The following is a 16,914-nucleotide window of genomic DNA, read 5'->3' on the forward strand; positions in this document are numbered from 1 at the left end:
TTCTCTTTTATAGTCTGCAGGCATTAAATGAAAGAAGTCAGTGTTCCAGCAGAAGGAGACAACGTTTCAGAAAAGGCATTGTAGCAAACCAAAAAAGAAATTTTAAGCGCAGCAGAGTAACCAGCGCACATACCTGTTAGCTCAGGTGAGTTTAAAAGGCTGCTGTTGATAACAAGGGCATTTGCTAAATAGATGGTGTGTGTGCAACAATATACTGAAAGGTCAATTATATTGTGCAGCTTATCTCACCACCTGTAGTTATTTAGGTGAAAGCTCCAAAATGCTTGCCTAATATGTCTGTTTATCCAAAAGGAAGTAAAAAGGGAGAGCTAGAAAGATAGCATTGCATCACATTACATGGCAATGCAATGCACAGTTGCTGAAGTTGAACCAAAATGAGCTTGTAATCTGGCTTCTGCAACTTTGAACATGAAAAATCCAATGAGGAGAAGAAAAGCAAAGCCAAAGAGTCCATCCCAAAATCCGACAAACAAGCAAAATGAACAAAAAACATTGAATTCAATTCTTTCTGATTTTAGAAACTGCATTAAAGAAGGGGTGCACCGGTCCTGGAGATACTGCAATACCAGGTCAATGCGTGGAGTGGACAGAGCAAGCTCTTTTTCCATCTCCCTGTTCTAAAAATCCATTTAATATATGGTCCCCAGATAGGGGACGTATCAGATATTAAACTGATAAGAACAGATCCAGGTTTCAACATATTTTATTATGTGCGTAAAAGATGGTTTACAATCAAAAACAGCAACACAAATACATTAATGAAACACAGAATTCCACCCATAAAAACCCCATATACGATTAGCATCCCTCCTCCCAATACATTTGACATCCCTCAAGTAATAAATATACATCTGACTAAAAGCAATTTTAAGACAATCCTTCACAGAAATAGCATCACGTTTAAAAAGTAAAATATTGCGTGCCTTCCAAAGGGCGTCTTTAAAACAGTTAATCATACACCAACATATACAATACTGTTGAGGGGTCGGACATTTAAAAAGGCCATATAAAACATATTCATGGTTAAAATCTCTTAAACCGCAAGTCCATTTTAAAAGAATCCCAACTTTGTGCCAAAGTTCCTGTGCAAACGGGCAATTCCACATAAGGTGCAAGGTGGTTTCGTCATTAACACATGAGTCTCTGGGGCATTTGGCTCTGGCCACCAGGCCTCTCCTGTGTTGAAACTCTCTGGTGGGGAGGCACTGGTGGACCACCATCCATGCGATGTCCTTATGTCCATTTGCTAAAAATTTTCCGAAGACATTCTTCCAAACTTGCTTCGACCTCTCTTCTGAGAAATTTACTATGGGGGTCACATCTTCATTCCTCCTCAGAAAAGATAAAAGCTTCTTGCGGTCTTTAAAAATGTCCATATTAAAATCACCAAGGCTATAAAATCGAACAGTCTTTTCTAAGATTGCTTGGTGTTTGGGGGGGCATAGTAAAACAGGGGAATTCAACGACAACTTAAACCATCTTTTAAAAATCATCCCACAAGTATATTTTAAAAAATAACTTAGCGCACTATTACCATTAAAATGTTTGAAACAAAAGCAGAAATAATTTAAATACAAATAAATATGTAAGTCGGGGACATCCCTTCCGCCGTTCATTTTATTCTTCCTCATTATTTCTCGCCTTAATTTTTCCATTTTGGAGTTCCATAAAAACATAAAGATCATCCTAGTCATTTTTTTAATTAAAACATCAGAGGGGGGTACACCATAGCTATATACAGTATGAGGGGTAACAACACTGATTTTATAATTAAAATTTTCCCCTCCATTGTTAGGGACCTCAAACCCCAAAATGATATTTTCTTTGACATTTTTTCTATGACATTCTCCCAGCTTTGAGTTCCCACATTCTCCTCGTTAAAAACAACTCCAAGAATTTTTACATTGTCTCGTTTTATAGTGAGCTGCGGGAGTTGGGCGGTGTCCCAGGATCCCAAAGTCAGACATTCAGATTTATTTAAATTAAGTTTAAACCCGGATGCCTGGGAAAAAAATTCAATGCGCAACACCGCCCTCCGGAGGGAAGCAGGGTCCACGCACACAACCGTCACGTCATCCATGTAGCCAAAGACTCTCACATCACTGCCACCTCCGCCAGGAACAGGAACCCCTCTAATCACTTTGTCTTTCCTTATTGCGCTCAGCAGGGGCTCCATGGCGCAGATGAACAGGATGGGCGACAAGGGGCATCCCTGCTTCACTCCGGACTCAAGGGGAACTCCATCTGTTAAAAAGCCATTAAGAGAAATTTGACTAAAACAATTTTTATATAAAATCTTAATACAATTTAAAAGCATATTAGGGATACCCATTCTTTTTAAAACTCTAAAAAGAAATCTATGAGAGACTCTATCGAAAGCTTTTTCAAAATCTAGGGCTAAAAGAGCTACATTTTGACCCCGGTCTCTGGAATACCAAATTACATCCCTTAATACGTTTAAAACCTCTGAAATACTTCTGCCTGGTACACTACAAACCTGCTCAGGCTGGATTAGTTTGGCAATGACATTCCTGAGCCGGTTTGCAACCACCTTAGCAAGTACCTTGTAATCGACGTTTAGGAGAGTTATGGGTCTCCAATTCGCTAGAGCACTGCGATCACCTTTTTTATATATCAAAGACACCACTCCTCTCCTCCACGAAAATGGCAACTGTTCACAAATAAAAACTTCTTTAAAAAGCATAAAAAGGTCCTCTTTTAAAATGTCCCAAAAAGTAAGATAAAACTCTACAGGTAGTCCATCACACCCAGGTGCTTTGCCCTTAGAGAAACTTTTAAAAACATAAAATAATTCCTCTAAAACAATATCGCGTTCTAAAAACTCCTGGTCTGTAAAATTTAACTTAAAATCGAGATCATTAAGAGCATCAGATAAAAAGGACTCATCTATACACTTTTTACTAAAAAGATGCTTATAAAAGTTAAAAGTAGCATTCAACATTCCCTGCATAGATGTTTCACCCTCTAGATTTGTGATCACTTCTCTTTTATCCATGACTTTTTTGAAGAAGAAGCGAGAGCACTTCTCCCCCTCCTCCAAGTGCTGCACTCTAGAGTTAAAAATAATCTCTTTCCCCTTTGTGTCTATGCAGTTCTGAATTTCAGTTTTTAGGCTAGCAATATCATCTCCCACCTCCACCCCTAGCTCTTTGAATTTAAAAAGTGTTTGTAGTTTGGTGTTAAGATCACTAAAACATCTTTTTTTCTCTCTAGCTTTACGTCTCCCTGCTTTTATAAAAAACATTCTGACTTTTTTTTTCAAATTTTCCCACCAGGTTACCATAGGGGCATCAGAAGGTTTTTGTCGCCGCCAGGCTTGATAGGCTTTACCAAAGTCTTGTCGAATCAGAGGGTCCTCCAGCAGGTAAGTACTTAGACGCCAGAGGCCCCTGTTGACCCTCTGTTCATCCCGGTATTCTAGGTGCACCTCCAAGCCCTTATGGTCAGAAAATATATTTGATGTTAAAACACATTTTACAGGGTTAAAATCATCTGATAGGAAAATAAAATCGATTCTGGAGGACACCCCTCTTCCGGACCACGTATAACCAGGGTCCGTCGGCAGGAGTGACCTCCACGCATCGCATAATTTAAAATCAGTTATAAAATCTTTCAATAGATGACATGACTTATCCAATTTGCGTAAAGGGTCACCCCCCGCTCGTTGTTCACTAGCACAAAGACAATTAAAATCACCCCCTACGATCAGGGGAGATGACCCAGTACAGTACAATGGCAATATCCCAAATAAATTAATTCTCTCTTGCTTATCAGGGGAAGCATAAACATTCATTACACGTAGGGTAAAACCATTAAATTTAAAATGCACTAAAACCACTCTGCCTGGTACTATTTCTGTGACAGTATTTATAGCAATATTTCTCCCACGACAGAGGAAGCCCACCCCCGCTGACTGGAGCCAGACCAGATGGAGGGCCCCAGTCTCCAATCTGTCTTGATGTCATTATAATTTAGTGCATGTTGTATCCCGCATTCCTGTAATAAACATATGTCAAAGTCAGTGGTTTCTAAGTACTTAAATAGAGCAGCCCTACGAACTGGGCTCTTTAATGACCTCACATTCAGTGAGACAAGTCTTAATGTGGGCATTCATAGGTCAGGGTGGTGGATCTTCCATGAGGACACCTGACTCAAAGCCCTGTATGCCAAATTGCTCCAGGACATCCGGGCTAGAGGACCCAAATGACTCGATATTCTGTGAGCCGGCGGTTGCCCCCTCGTAGGTCACGGTTCCCAGCCACATTCCAGGAGACGCTGGGGCTTCGACATTCCGTCTCTTTTTCGGGGCAGACTCCACTAGGTCACTGGTGCAGTCCTCCTCTTCCTCCACCTCCTCCAGGGGGAGAGACTGGTCCATCAGGATAAGATCACCAACACAGATTCCCTGATGTTCGTCACCTAGAAGCAAAGCCCCCTCATCTGGCTGGCTAATCGCCCTGGAAGATCCTGAGGCCATCGCTGCGTGGTCCCCTGTAGCCAACCGCACAGGGGCACCACCCTCCAGCCCAACAGGATCGGTATCGGGAACCATCGACACGGAGGATACCCTCCCAGAAGGAGGACCCCTCCGCTCCGGTCCATGCGAGGTCCGCCCATCGTTAAGGGACTTCGATGCAGGGGCCGCCCCAGTGGGGCCTCCGGCTCCCTGCTCCATCCCAGCCTTCTCGCCCTTCGAACCGCCCTCCGACGCCGGCCCGCCAGTGAAGACCGGCGGGCGCATCGGCTCAGCTGCAGAAGATGCAGCTTCTGCGTAAGTCCTGGTCCTGGTCCTGTTGGGGCATCCTCGGAACATGTGCCCCGCCTCACCACAAAGATTGCATTTCCTCCCAGCGGGACAGTCCTTCATTAAATGTCCGTAACAGCTGCAATTATTGCAGCGGTCTACTTTCCTGCCCGTGCAGGACGTTTGGGTATGACCCATTTGTCCACAGTTCCTGCAACATACCGGCATTCCAGGGTAAAATAAGTAGCCTCTGCTCTTACCGATCACAAATGTTGAGGGAGGGTGTAGCATTCCTCCCACTCCGCTTGGGTCCCTCTTTAGACGGGCCATGTACCTCCTCTTGCCGCACCAGAAGCCTACCGCGTTCTTCACAGTGCCCAGGTATCTCAGATCATCACAATAACGGATAAGGTAGGTCGAGATGTCTGCAGCCTCCACAAAGGGGTTCGGGAAATGCACCACGATAGGGATCTCGTCATAGGCATACAAGAGACAAAAGGTTAGTCCATCCAATTCATCTAAGTAGTTTTTCTCATTTACCTTTTGTACGAGTTGGTGACAGCATCCCTGGCTCTTGAAGGTGATGGTGTAAGTCCCCTTGTACTCATTGTCCTGGAAGCAGAATATGTCTTCCCGCCGAAACTCCAGAACTCCAAGCAGAATCCTATGGCAGATGTAGTCCAAGTTCTTCTCCGTCCTCGATCCTGCTCCAACTTCAATCCTCACGGTGTTCCGCATCCGGGCATCACCCGATGAATATGTGAGCGTTGCCGGCATCCTTCACTCAGGAACGTACCGACTCTTCTCTCTGAAAGGCGCAAGCCTTCATGGGATCCCTTCCCGTTGCTCCCGGACTAATCCTTCCTCCCAATAGCAGCAGGGGGGTTAAGTCCCTCCGAAGAGGAACGATCCCCCCAGGCCGAGAGAAAGGGTACCAAGAGCACTCACAGGCAAGACCACACAGGTAAACCTGATAGATCGTGCCAAAAGGCCGAGAAGCGATAACCAGAATTGGTTTCAAACTACGGAGCCACCCAAGGATCCTGAAAAGTCCATTTGTGGAGATGAGCTCCTGGACTCCCGTTAAGAAGACATGTTGTCAACCTCTAGATCCCTTACATGCCTGCACTTTTCGGCTTGCTGCTGCTGCAATCCACGCGTTTTAGATCTGCATAACTCCACCTCTTTAAACACAGCACCTTCACCCCCTGCTGTTCCCACCCGCCTCAACACCGTTGGAAGGGAGGAGAACCAATTAAGGCGGGGGGTGGGGTGGAACGAGCAGCTGTCTACCCTTAGCAGGAGGGCTCCTGATTACATACCTCTCCTGCTGCTGCTGCTGCTGGCTGTCCAGCAGCAGACTGAAGGTGGCTGCTGCTGTGCACAGGTATATAAAGGCTCAGAGCCTATTATGACATGCGCAGCCAGCGTTCCATTGCCACATTCCATCTACTGCAGGCAGGATACCTGGCTGGCTGAATGTCGCTGAGAAGCTCACAGAGACCGCCATAAGCAACAGTTTAACAGAATGCCACAGACTAATCAACCAAACTTTTTGGGTTGGGTTCTCTTTTATAGTCTGCAGGCATTAAATGAAAGAAGTCAGTGTCCCAGCAGAAGGAGACAACGTTTCAGAAAAGGCATTGTAGCAAACCAAAAAAGAAATTTTAAGCGCAGCAGAGTAACCAGCGCACATACCTGTTAGCTCAGGTGAGTTTAAAAGGCTGCTGTTGATAACAAGGGCATTTGCTAAATAGATGGTGCGTGTGCAACAATATACTGAAAGGTCAATTATATTGTGCAGCTTATCTCACCACCTGTAGTTATTTAGGTGAAAGCTCCAAAATGCTTGCCTAATATGTCTGTTTATCCAAAAGGAAGTAAAAAGGGAGAGCTAGAAAGATAGCATTGCATCACATTACATGGCAATGCAATGCACAGTTGCTGAAGTTGAACCAAAATGAGCTTGTAATCTGGCTTCTGCAACTTTGAACATGAAAAATCCAATGAGGAGAAGAAAAGCAAAGCCAAAGAGTCCATCCCAAAATCCGACAAACAAGCAAAATGAACAAAAAACATTGAATTCAATTCTTTCTGATTTTAGAAACTGCATTAAAGAAGGGGTGCACCGGTCCTGGAGATACTGCAATACCAGGTCAATGCGTGGAGTGGACAGAGCAAGCTCTTTTTCCATCTCCCTGTTCTAAAAATCCATTTAATATATGGTCCCCAGATAGGGGACGTATCAGATATTAAACTGATAAGAACAGATACTACACTTGATCTTAGCCAAAAGGCCGAGAAGCGATAACCAGAATTGGTTTCAAACTACGGAGCCACCCAAGGATCCTGAAAAGTCCATTTGTGGAGATGAGCTCCTGGACTCCCGTTAAGAAGACATGTTGTCAACCTCTAGATCCCTTACATGCCTGCACTTTTCGGCTTGCTGCTGCTGCAATCCACGCGTTTTAGATCTGCATAACTCCACCTCTTTAAACACAGCACCTTCACCCCCTGCTGTTCCCACCCGCCTCAACACCGTTGGAAGGGAGGAGAACCAATTAAGGCGGGGGGTGGGGTGGAACGAGCAGCTGTCTACCCTTAGCAGGAGGGCTCCTGATTACATACCTCTCCTGCTGCTGCTGCTGCTGGCTGTCCAGCAGCAGACTGAAGGTGGCTGCTGCTGTGCACAGGTATATAAAGGCTCAGAGCCTATTATGACACGCGCAGCCAGCGTTCCATTGCCACATTCCATCTACTGCAGGCAGGATACCTGGCTGGCTGAATGTCGCTGAGAAGCTCACAGAGACCGCCATAAGCAACAGTTTAACAGAATGCCACAGACTAATCAACCAAACTTTTTGGGTTGGGTTCTCTTTTATAGTCTGCAGGCATTAAATGAAAGAAGTCAGTGTTCCAGCAGAAGGAGACAACGTTTCAGAAAAGGCATTGTAGCAAACCAAAAAAGAAATTTTAAGCGCAGCAGAGTAACCAGCGCACATACCTGTTAGCTCAGGTGAGTTTAAAAGGCTGCTGTTGATAACAAGGGCATTTGCTAAATAGATGGTGTGTGTGCAACAATATACTGAAAGGTCAATTATATTGTGCAGCTTATCTCACCACCTGTAGTTATTTAGGTGAAAGCTCCAAAATGCTTGCCTAATATGTCTGTTTATCCAAAAGGAAGTAAAAAGGGAGAGCTAGAAAGATAGCATTGCATCACATTACATGGCAATGCAATGCACAGTTGCTGAAGTTGAACCAAAATGAGCTTGTAATCTGGCTTCTGCAACTTTGAACATGAAAAATCCAATGAGGAGAAGAAAAGCAAAGCCAAAGAGTCCATCCCAAAATCCGACAAACAAGCAAAATGAACAAAAAACAATGAATTCAATTCTTTCTGATTTTAGAAACTGCATTAAAGAAGGGGTGCACCGGTCCTGGAGATACTGCAATACCAGGTCAATGCGTGGAGTGGACAGAGCAAGCTCTTTTTCCATCTCCCTGTTCTAAAAATCCATTTAATATATGGTCCCCAGATAGGGGACGTATCAGATATTAAACTGATAAGAACAGATACTACACTTGATCTTAGCCAAAAGGCCGAGAAGCGATAACCAGAATTGGTTTCAAACTACGGAGCCACCCAAGGATCCTGAAAAGTCCATTTGTGGAGATGAGCTCCTGGACTCCCGTTAAGAAGACATGTTGTCAACCTCTAGATCCCTTACATGCCTGCACTTTTCGGCTTGCTGCTGCTGCAATCCACGCGTTTTAGATCTGCATAACTCCACCTCTTTAAACACAGCACCTTCACCCCCTGCTGTTCCCACCCGCCTCAACACCGTTGGAAGGGAGGAGAACCAATTAAGGCGTGGGGTGGGGTGGAACGAGCAGCTGTCTACCCTTAGCAAGAGGGCTCCTGATTACATACCTCTCCTGCTGCTGCTGCTGCTGGCTGTCCAGCAGCAGACTGAAGGTGGCTGCTGCTGTGCACAGGTATATAAAGGCTCAGAGCCTATTATGACACGCGCAGCCAGCGTTCCATTGCCACATTCCATCTACTGCAGGCAGGATACCTGGCTGGCTGAATGTCGCTGAGAAGCTCACAGAGACCGCCATAAGCAACAGTTTAACAGAATGCTACAGACTAATCAACCAAACTTTTTGGGTTGGGTTCTCTTTTATAGTCTGCAGGCATTAAATGAAAGAAGTCAGTGTTCCAGCAGAAGGAGACAACGTTTCAGAAAAGGCATTGTAGCAAACCAAAAAAGAAATTTTAAGCGCAGCAGAGTAACCAGCGCACATACCTGTTAGCTCAGGTGAGTTTAAAAGGCTGCTGTTGATAACAAGGGCATTTGCTAAATAGATGGTGTGTGTGCAACAATATACTGAAAGGTCAATTATATTGTGCAGCTTATCTCACCACCTGTAGTTATTTAGGTGAAAGCTCCAAAATGCTTGCCTAATATGTCTGTTTATCCAAAAGGAAGTAAAAAGGGAGAGCTAGAAAGATAGCATTGCATCACATTACATGGCAATGCAATGCACAGTTGCTGAAGTTGAACCAAAATGAGCTTGTAATCTGGCTTCTGCAACTTTGAACATGAAAAATCCAATTTGGAGAAGAAAAGCAAAGCCAAAGAGTCCATCCCAAAATCCGACAAACAAGCAAAATGAACAAAAAACATTGAATTCAATTCTTTCTGATTTTAGAAACTGCATTAAAGAAGGGGTGCACCGGTCCTGGAGATACTGCAATACCAGGTCAATGCGTGGAGTGGACAGAGCAAGCTCTTTTTCCATCTCCCTGTTCTAAAAATCCATTTAATATATGGTCCCCAGATAGGGGACGTATCAGATATTAAACTGATAAGAACAGATACTACACTTGATCTTAGCCAAAAGGCCGAGAAGCGATAACCAGAATTGGTTTCAAACTACGGAGCCACCCAAGGATCCTGAAAAGTCCATTTGTGGAGATGAGCTCCTGGACTCCCGTTAAGAAGACATGTTGTCAACCTCTAGATCCCTTACATGCCTGCACTTTTCGGCTTGCTGCTGCTGCAATCCACGCGTTTTAGATCTGCATAACTCCACCTCTTTAAACACAGCACCTTCACCCCCTGCTGTTCCCACCCGCCTCAACACCGTTGGAAGGGAGGAGAACCAATTAAGGCGGGGGGTGGGGTGGAACGAGCAGCTGTCTACCCTTAGCAGGAGGGCTCCTGATTACATACCTCTCCTGCTGCTGCTGGCTGTCCAGCAGCAGACTGAAGGTGGCTGCTGCTGTGCACAGGTATATAAAGGCTCAGAGCCTATTATGACACGCGCAGCCAGCGTTCCATTGCCACATTCCATCTACTGCAGGCAGGATACCTGGCTGGCTGAATGTTGCTGAGAAGCTCACAGAGACCGCCATAAGCAACAGTTTAACAGAATGCCACAGACTAATCAACCAAACTTTTTGGGTTGGGTTCTCTTTTATAGTCTGCAGGCATTAAATGAAAGAAGTCAGTGTTCCAGCAGAAGGAGACAACGTTTCAGAAAAGGCATTGTAGCAAACCAAAAAAGAAATTTTAAGCGCAGCAGAGTAACCAGCGCACATACCTGTTAGCTCAGGTGAGTTTAAAAGGCTGCTGTTGATAACAAGGGCATTTGCTAAATAGATGGTGTGTGTGCAACAATATACTGAAAGGTCAATTATATTGTGCAGCTTATCTCACCACCTGTAGTTATTTAGGTGAAAGCTCCAAAATGCTTGCCTAATATGTCTGTTTATCCAAAAGGAAGTAAAAAGGGAGAGCTAGAAAGATAGCATTGCATCACATTACATGGCAATGCAATGCACAGTTGCTGAAGTTGAACCAAAATGAGCTTGTAATCTGGCTTCTGCAACTTTGAACATGAAAAATCCAATGAGGAGAAGAAAAGCAAAGCCAAAGAGTCCATCCCAAAATCCGACAAACAAGCAAAATGAACAAAAAACATTGAATTCAATTCTTTCTGATTTTAGAAACTGCATTAAAGAAGGGGTGCACCGGTCCTGGAGATACTGCAATACCAGGTCAATGCGTGGAGTGGACAGAGCAAGCTCTTTTTCCATCTCCCTGTTCTAAAAATCCATTTAATATATGGTCCCCAGATAGGGGACGTATCAGATATTAAACTGATAAGAACAGATACTACACTTGATCTTAGCCAAAAGGCCGAGAAGCGATAACCAGAATTGGTTTCAAACTACGGAGCCACCCAAGGATCCTGAAAAGTCCATTTGTGGAGATGAGCTCCTGGACTCCCGTTAAGAAGACATGTTGTCAACCTCTAGATCCCTTACATGCCTGCACTTTTCGGCTTGCTGCTGCTGCAATCCACGCGTTTTAGATCTGCATAACTCCACCTCTTTAAACACAGCACCTTCACCCCCTGCTGTTCCCACCCGCCTCAACACCGTTGGAAGGGAGGAGAACCAATTAAGGCGGGGGGTGGGGTGGAACGAGCAGCTGTCTACCCTTAGCAGGAGGGCTCCTGATTACATACCTCTCCTGCTGCTGCTGCTGCTGGCTGTCCAGCAGCAGACTGAAGGTGGCTGCTGCTGTGCACAGGTATATAAAGGCTCAGAGCCTATTATGACACGCGCAGCCAGCGTTCCATTGCCACATTCCATCTACTGCAGGCAGGATACCTGGCTGGCTGAATGTCGCTGAGAAGCTCACAGAGACCGCCATAAGCAACAGTTTAACAGAATGCTACAGACTAATCAACCAAACTTTTTGGGTTGGGTTCTCTTTTATAGTCTGCAGGCATTAAATGAAAGAAGTCAGTGTTCCAGCAGAAGGAGACAACGTTTCAGAAAAGGCATTGTAGCAAACCAAAAAAGAAATTTTAAGCGCAGCAGAGTAACCAGCGCACATACCTGTTAGCTCAGGTGAGTTTAAAAGGCTGCTGTTGATAACAAGGGCATTTGCTAAATAGATGGTGTGTGTGCAACAATATACTGAAAGGTCAATTATATTGTGCAGCTTATCTCACCACCTGTAGTTATTTAGGTGAAAGCTCCAAAATGCTTGCCTAATATGTCTGTTTATCCAAAAGGAAGTAAAAAGGGAGAGCTAGAAAGATAGCATTGCATCACATTACATGGCAATGCAATGCACAGTTGCTGAAGTTGAACCAAAATGAGCTTGTAATCTGGCTTCTGCAACTTTGAACATGAAAAATCCAATGAGGAGAAGAAAAGCAAAGCCAAAGAGTCCATCCCAAAATCCGACAAACAAGCAAAATGAATAAAAAACATTGAATTCAATTCTTTCTGATTTTAGAAACTGCATTAAAGAAGGGGTGCACCGGTCCTGGAGATACTGCAATATCAGGTCAATGCGTGGAGTGGACAGAGCAAGCTCTTTTTCCATCTCCCTGTTCTAAAAATCCATTTAATATATGGTCCCCAGATAGGGGACGTATCAGATATTAAACTGATAAGAACAGATACTACACTTGATCTTAGCCAAAAGGCCGAGAAGCGATAACCAGAATTGGTTTCAAACTACGGAGCCACCCAAGGATCCTGAAAAGTCCATTTGTGGAGATGAGCTCCTGGACTCCCGTTAAGAAGACATGTTGTTAACCTCTAGATCCCTTACATGCCTGCACTTTTCGGCTTGCTGCTGCTGCAATCCACGCATTTTAGATCTGCATAACTCCACCTCTTTAAACACAGCACCTTCACCCCCTGCTGTTCCCACCCGCCTCAACACCGTTGGAAGGGAGGAGAACCAATTAAGGCGGGGGGTGGGGTGGAACGAGCAGCTGTCTACCCTTAGCAGGAGGGCTCCTGATTATACCTCTCCTGCTGCTGCTGCTGCTGGCTGTCCAGCAGCAGACTGAAGGTGGCTGCTGCTGTGCACAGGTATATAAAGGCTCAGAGCCTATTATGACACGCGCAGCCAGCGTTCCATTGCCACATTCCATCTACTGCAGGCAGGATACCTGGCTGGCTGAATGTCGCTGAGAAGCTCACAGAGACCGCCATAAGCAACAGTTTAACAGAATGCCACAGACTAATCAACCAAACTTTTTGGGTTGGGTTCTCTTTTATAGTCTGCAGGCATTAAATGAAAGAAGTCAGTGTTCCAGCAGAAGGAGACAACGTTTCAGAAAAGGCATTGTAGCAAACCAAAAAAGAAATTTTAAGCGCAGCAGAGTAACCAGCGCACATACCTGTTAGCTCAGGTGAGTTTAAAAGGCTGCTGTTGATAACAAGGGCATTTGCTAAATAGATGGTGTGTGTGCAACAATATACTGAAAGGTCAATTATATTGTGCAGCTTATCTCACCACCTGTAGTTTATTTAGGTGAAAGCTCCAAAATGCTTGCCTAATATGTCTGTTTATCCAAAAGGAAGTAAAAAGGGAGAGCTAGAAAGATAGCATTGCATCACATTACATGGCAATGCAATGCACAGTTGCTGAAGTTGAACCAAAATGAGCTTGTAATCTGGCTTCTGCAACTTTGAACATGAAAAATCCAATGAGGAGAAGAAAAGCAAAGCCAAAGAGTCCATCCTTAAAATCCGACAAACAAGCAAAATGAACAAAAAACATTGAATTCAATTCTTTCTGATTTTAGAAACTGCATTAAAGAAGGGGTGCACCGGTCCTGGAGATACTGCAATACCAGGTCAATGCGTGGAGTGGACAGAGCAAGCTCTTTTTCCATCTCCCTGTTCTAAAAATCCATTTAATATATGGTCCCCAGATAGGGCACGTATCAGATATTAAACTGATAAGAACAGATACTACACTTGATCTTAGCCAAAAGGCCGAGAAGCGATAACCAGAATTGGTTTCAAACTACGGAGCCACCCAAGGATCCTGAAAAGTCATTTGTGGAGATGAGCTCCTGGACTCCCGTTAAGAAGACATGTTGTCAACCTCTAGATCCCTTACATGCCTGCACTTTTCGCTTGCTGCTGCTGCAATCCACGCGTTTTAGATCTGCATAACTCCACCTCTTTAAACACAGCACCTTCACCCCCTGCTGTTCCCACCCGCCTCAACACCGTTGGAAGGGAGGAGAACCAATTAAGGCGGGGGGTGGGGTGGAACGAGCAGCTGTCTACCCTTAGCAGGAGGGCTCCTGATTACATACCTCTCCTGCTGCTGCTGCTGCTGGCTGTCCAGCAGCAGACTGAAGGTGGCTGCTGCTGTTGCACAGGTATATAAGGCTCAGAGCCTATTATGACACGCGCAGCCAGCGTTCCATTGCCACATTCCATCTACTGCAGGCAGGATACCTGGCTGGCTGAATGTCGCTGAGAAGCTCACAGAGACCGCCATAAGCAACAGTTTAACAGAATGCCACAGACTAATCAACCAAACTTTTTGGGTTGGGTTCTCTTTTATAGTCTGCAGGCATTAAATGAAAGAAGTCAGTGTTCCAGCAGAAGGAGACAACGTTTCAGAAAAGGCATTGTAGCAAACCAAAAAAGAAATTTTAAGCGCAGCAGAGTAACCAGCGCACATACCTGTTAGCTCAGGTGAGTTTAAAAGGCTGCTGTTGATAACAAGGGCATTTGCTAAAAAGATGGTGTGTGTGCAACAATATACTGAAAGGTCAATTATATTGTGCAGCTTATCTCACCACCTGTAGTTATTTAGGTGAAAGCTCCAAAATGCTTGCCTAATATGTCTGTTTATCCAAAAGGAAGTAAAAAGGGAGAGCTAGAAAAGATAGCATTGCATCACATTACATGGCAATGCAATGCACAGTTGCTGAAGTTGAACCAAAATGAGCTTGTAATCTGGCTTCTGCAACTTTGAACATGAAAAATCCAATGAGGAGAAGAAAAGCAAAGCCAAAGAGATCCATCCCAAAATCCGACAAACAAGCAAAATGAACAAAAAACATTGAATTCAATTCTTTCTGATTTTAGAAACTGCATTAAAGAAGGGTGCACCGGTCCTGGAGATACTGCAATACCAGGTCAATGCGTGGAGTGGACAGAGCAAGCTCTTTTTCCATCTCCCTGTTCTAAAAATCCATTTAATATATGGTCCCCAGATAGGGGACGTATCAGATATTAAACTGATAAGAACAGATACTACACTTGATCTTAGCCAAAAGGCGAGAAGCAATAACCAGAATTGGTTTCAAACTACGGAGCCACCCAAGGATCCTGAAAAGTCCATTTGTGGAGATGAGCTCCTGGACTCCCGTTAAGAAGGACATGTTGTCAACCTCTAGATCCCTTACATGCCTGCACTTTTCGGCTTGCTGCAGCTGCAATCCACGCGTTTTAGATCTGCATAACTCCACCTCTTTAAACACAGCACCTTCACCCCTGCTGTTCCCACCCGCCTCAACACCGTTGGAAGGGAGAGAACCAATTAAGGCGGGGGGTGGGGTGGAACGAGCAGCTGTCTACCCTTAGCATGAGGGCTCCTGATTACATACCTCTCCTGCTGCTGCTGCTGCTGGCTGTCCAGCAGCAGACTGAAGGTGGCTGCTGCTGTGCACAGGTATATAAAGGCTCAGAGCCTATTATGACACGCGCAGCCAGCGTTCCATTGCCACATTCCATCTACTGCAGGCAGGATACCTGGCTGGCTGAATGTCGCTGAGAAGCTCACAGAGACCGCCATAAGCAACAGTTTAACAGAATGCCACAGACTAATCAACCAAACTTTTGGGTTGGGTTCTCTTTTATAGTCTGCAGGCATTAAATGAAAGAAGTCAGTGTTCCAGCAGAAGGAGACAACGTTTCAGAAAAGGCATTGTAGCAAACCAAAAAAGAAATTTAAGCGCAGCAGAGTAACCAGCGCACATACCTGTTAGCTCAGGTGAGTTTAAAAGGCTGCTGTTGATAACAAGGGCATTTGCTAAATAGATGGTGTGTGTGCAACAATATACTGAAAGGTCAATTATATTGTGCAGCTTATCTCACCACCTGTAGTTATTTAGTGAAAGCTCCAAAATGCTTGCCTAATATGTCTGTTTATCCAAAAGGAAGTAAAAAGGGAGAGCTAGAAAGATAGCATTGCATCACATTACATGGCAATGCAATGCACAGTTGCTGAAGTTGAACCAAAATGAGCTTGTAATCTGGCTTCTGCAACTTTGAACATGAAAAATCCAATGAGGAGAAGAAAAGCAAAGCCAAAGAGTCCATCCAAAATCCGACAAACAAGCAAAATGAACAAAAAACATTGAATTCAATTCTTTCTGATTTTAGAAACTGCATTAAAGAAGGGGTGCACCGGTCCTGGAGATACTGCAATACCAGGTCAATGCGTGGAGTGGACAGAGCAAGCTCTTTTTCCATCTCCCTGTTCTAAAAATCCATTTAATATATGGTCCCCAGATAGGAGACGTATCAGATATTAAACTGATAAGAACAGATACTACACTTGATCTTAGCCAAAAGGCCGAGAAGCGATAACCAGAATTGGTTTCAAACTACGGAGCCACCCAAGGATCCTGAAAAGTCCATTTGTGGAGATGAGCTCCTGGACTCCCGTTAAGAAGACATGTTGTTAACCTCTAGATCCCTTACATGCCTGCACTTTTCGCTTGCTGCTGCTGCAATCCACGCGTTTTAGATCTGCATAACTCCACCTCTTTAAACACAGCACCTTCACCCCCTGCTGTTCCCACCCACCTCAACACCGTTGGAAGGGAGGAGAACCAATTAAGGCGGGGGGTGGGGTGGAACGAGCAGCTGTCTACCCTTAGCAGGAGGGCTCCTGATTACATACCTCTCCTGCTGCTGCTGCTGCTGGCTGTCCAGCAGCAGACTGAAGGTGGCTGCTGCTGTGCACAGGTATATAAAGGCTCAGAGCCTATTATGACACGCGCAGCCAGCGTTCCATTGCCACATTCCATCTACTGCAGGCAGGATACCTGGCTGGCTGAATGTCGCTGAGAAGCTCACAGAGACCGCCATAAGCAACAGTTTAACAGAATGCCACAGACTAATCAACCAAACTTTTTGGGTTGGGTTCTCTTTTATAGTCTGCAGGCATTAAATGAAAGAAGTCAGTGTTCCAGCAGAAGGAGACAACGTTTCAGAAAAGGCATTGTAGCAAACCAAAAAAGAAATTTTAAGCGCAGCAGAGTAACCAGCGCAC

General features: G+C 44.7%; 9 non-coding genes across 9 annotated transcripts; all 9 read right to left on the bottom strand.

Moving 5' to 3' along the window:
- Positions 1-553: 553 nt before the first annotated feature.
- LOC141234555 (U2 spliceosomal RNA) lies at positions 554-744 on the bottom strand. The gene has a single exon (XR_012300524.1). It is a non-coding gene; the product is annotated as a U2 spliceosomal RNA (small nuclear RNA).
- Positions 745-6,904: 6,160 nt separating this feature from the next.
- Positions 6,905-7,095, bottom strand: LOC141234207 (U2 spliceosomal RNA). Its single transcript, XR_012300190.1, has one exon. It is a non-coding gene; the product is annotated as a U2 spliceosomal RNA (small nuclear RNA).
- A 1,115-nt stretch (positions 7,096-8,210) lies between these two features.
- On the bottom strand, positions 8,211-8,401 carry LOC141234208 (U2 spliceosomal RNA). Its single transcript, XR_012300191.1, has one exon. It is a non-coding gene; the product is annotated as a U2 spliceosomal RNA (small nuclear RNA).
- Positions 8,402-9,516: 1,115 nt separating this feature from the next.
- LOC141234209 (U2 spliceosomal RNA) lies at positions 9,517-9,707 on the bottom strand. Its single transcript, XR_012300192.1, has one exon. It is a non-coding gene; the product is annotated as a U2 spliceosomal RNA (small nuclear RNA).
- A 1,109-nt stretch (positions 9,708-10,816) lies between these two features.
- Positions 10,817-11,007, bottom strand: LOC141234210 (U2 spliceosomal RNA). Its single transcript, XR_012300193.1, has one exon. It is a non-coding gene; the product is annotated as a U2 spliceosomal RNA (small nuclear RNA).
- Positions 11,008-12,122: 1,115 nt separating this feature from the next.
- LOC141234475 (U2 spliceosomal RNA) lies at positions 12,123-12,313 on the bottom strand. The gene has a single exon (XR_012300453.1). It is a non-coding gene; the product is annotated as a U2 spliceosomal RNA (small nuclear RNA).
- Positions 12,314-13,428: 1,115 nt separating this feature from the next.
- LOC141234483 (U2 spliceosomal RNA) lies at positions 13,429-13,619 on the bottom strand. Its single transcript, XR_012300462.1, has one exon. It is a non-coding gene; the product is annotated as a U2 spliceosomal RNA (small nuclear RNA).
- Positions 13,620-14,733: 1,114 nt separating this feature from the next.
- LOC141234504 (U2 spliceosomal RNA) lies at positions 14,734-14,923 on the bottom strand. Its single transcript, XR_012300482.1, has one exon. It is a non-coding gene; the product is annotated as a U2 spliceosomal RNA (small nuclear RNA).
- A 1,110-nt stretch (positions 14,924-16,033) lies between these two features.
- LOC141234449 (U2 spliceosomal RNA) lies at positions 16,034-16,224 on the bottom strand. The gene has a single exon (XR_012300428.1). It is a non-coding gene; the product is annotated as a U2 spliceosomal RNA (small nuclear RNA).
- Between the last annotated feature and the right edge of the window lie 690 nt (positions 16,225-16,914).

Source organism: Phyllobates terribilis, unplaced genomic scaffold, assembly GCF_046119375.1.
Source record: "Phyllobates terribilis strain yellow unplaced genomic scaffold, ASM4611937v1 Scaffold_636__1_contigs__length_917067, whole genome shotgun sequence".
Classification (NCBI taxonomy): domain Eukaryota; kingdom Metazoa; phylum Chordata; class Amphibia; order Anura; family Dendrobatidae; genus Phyllobates; species Phyllobates terribilis.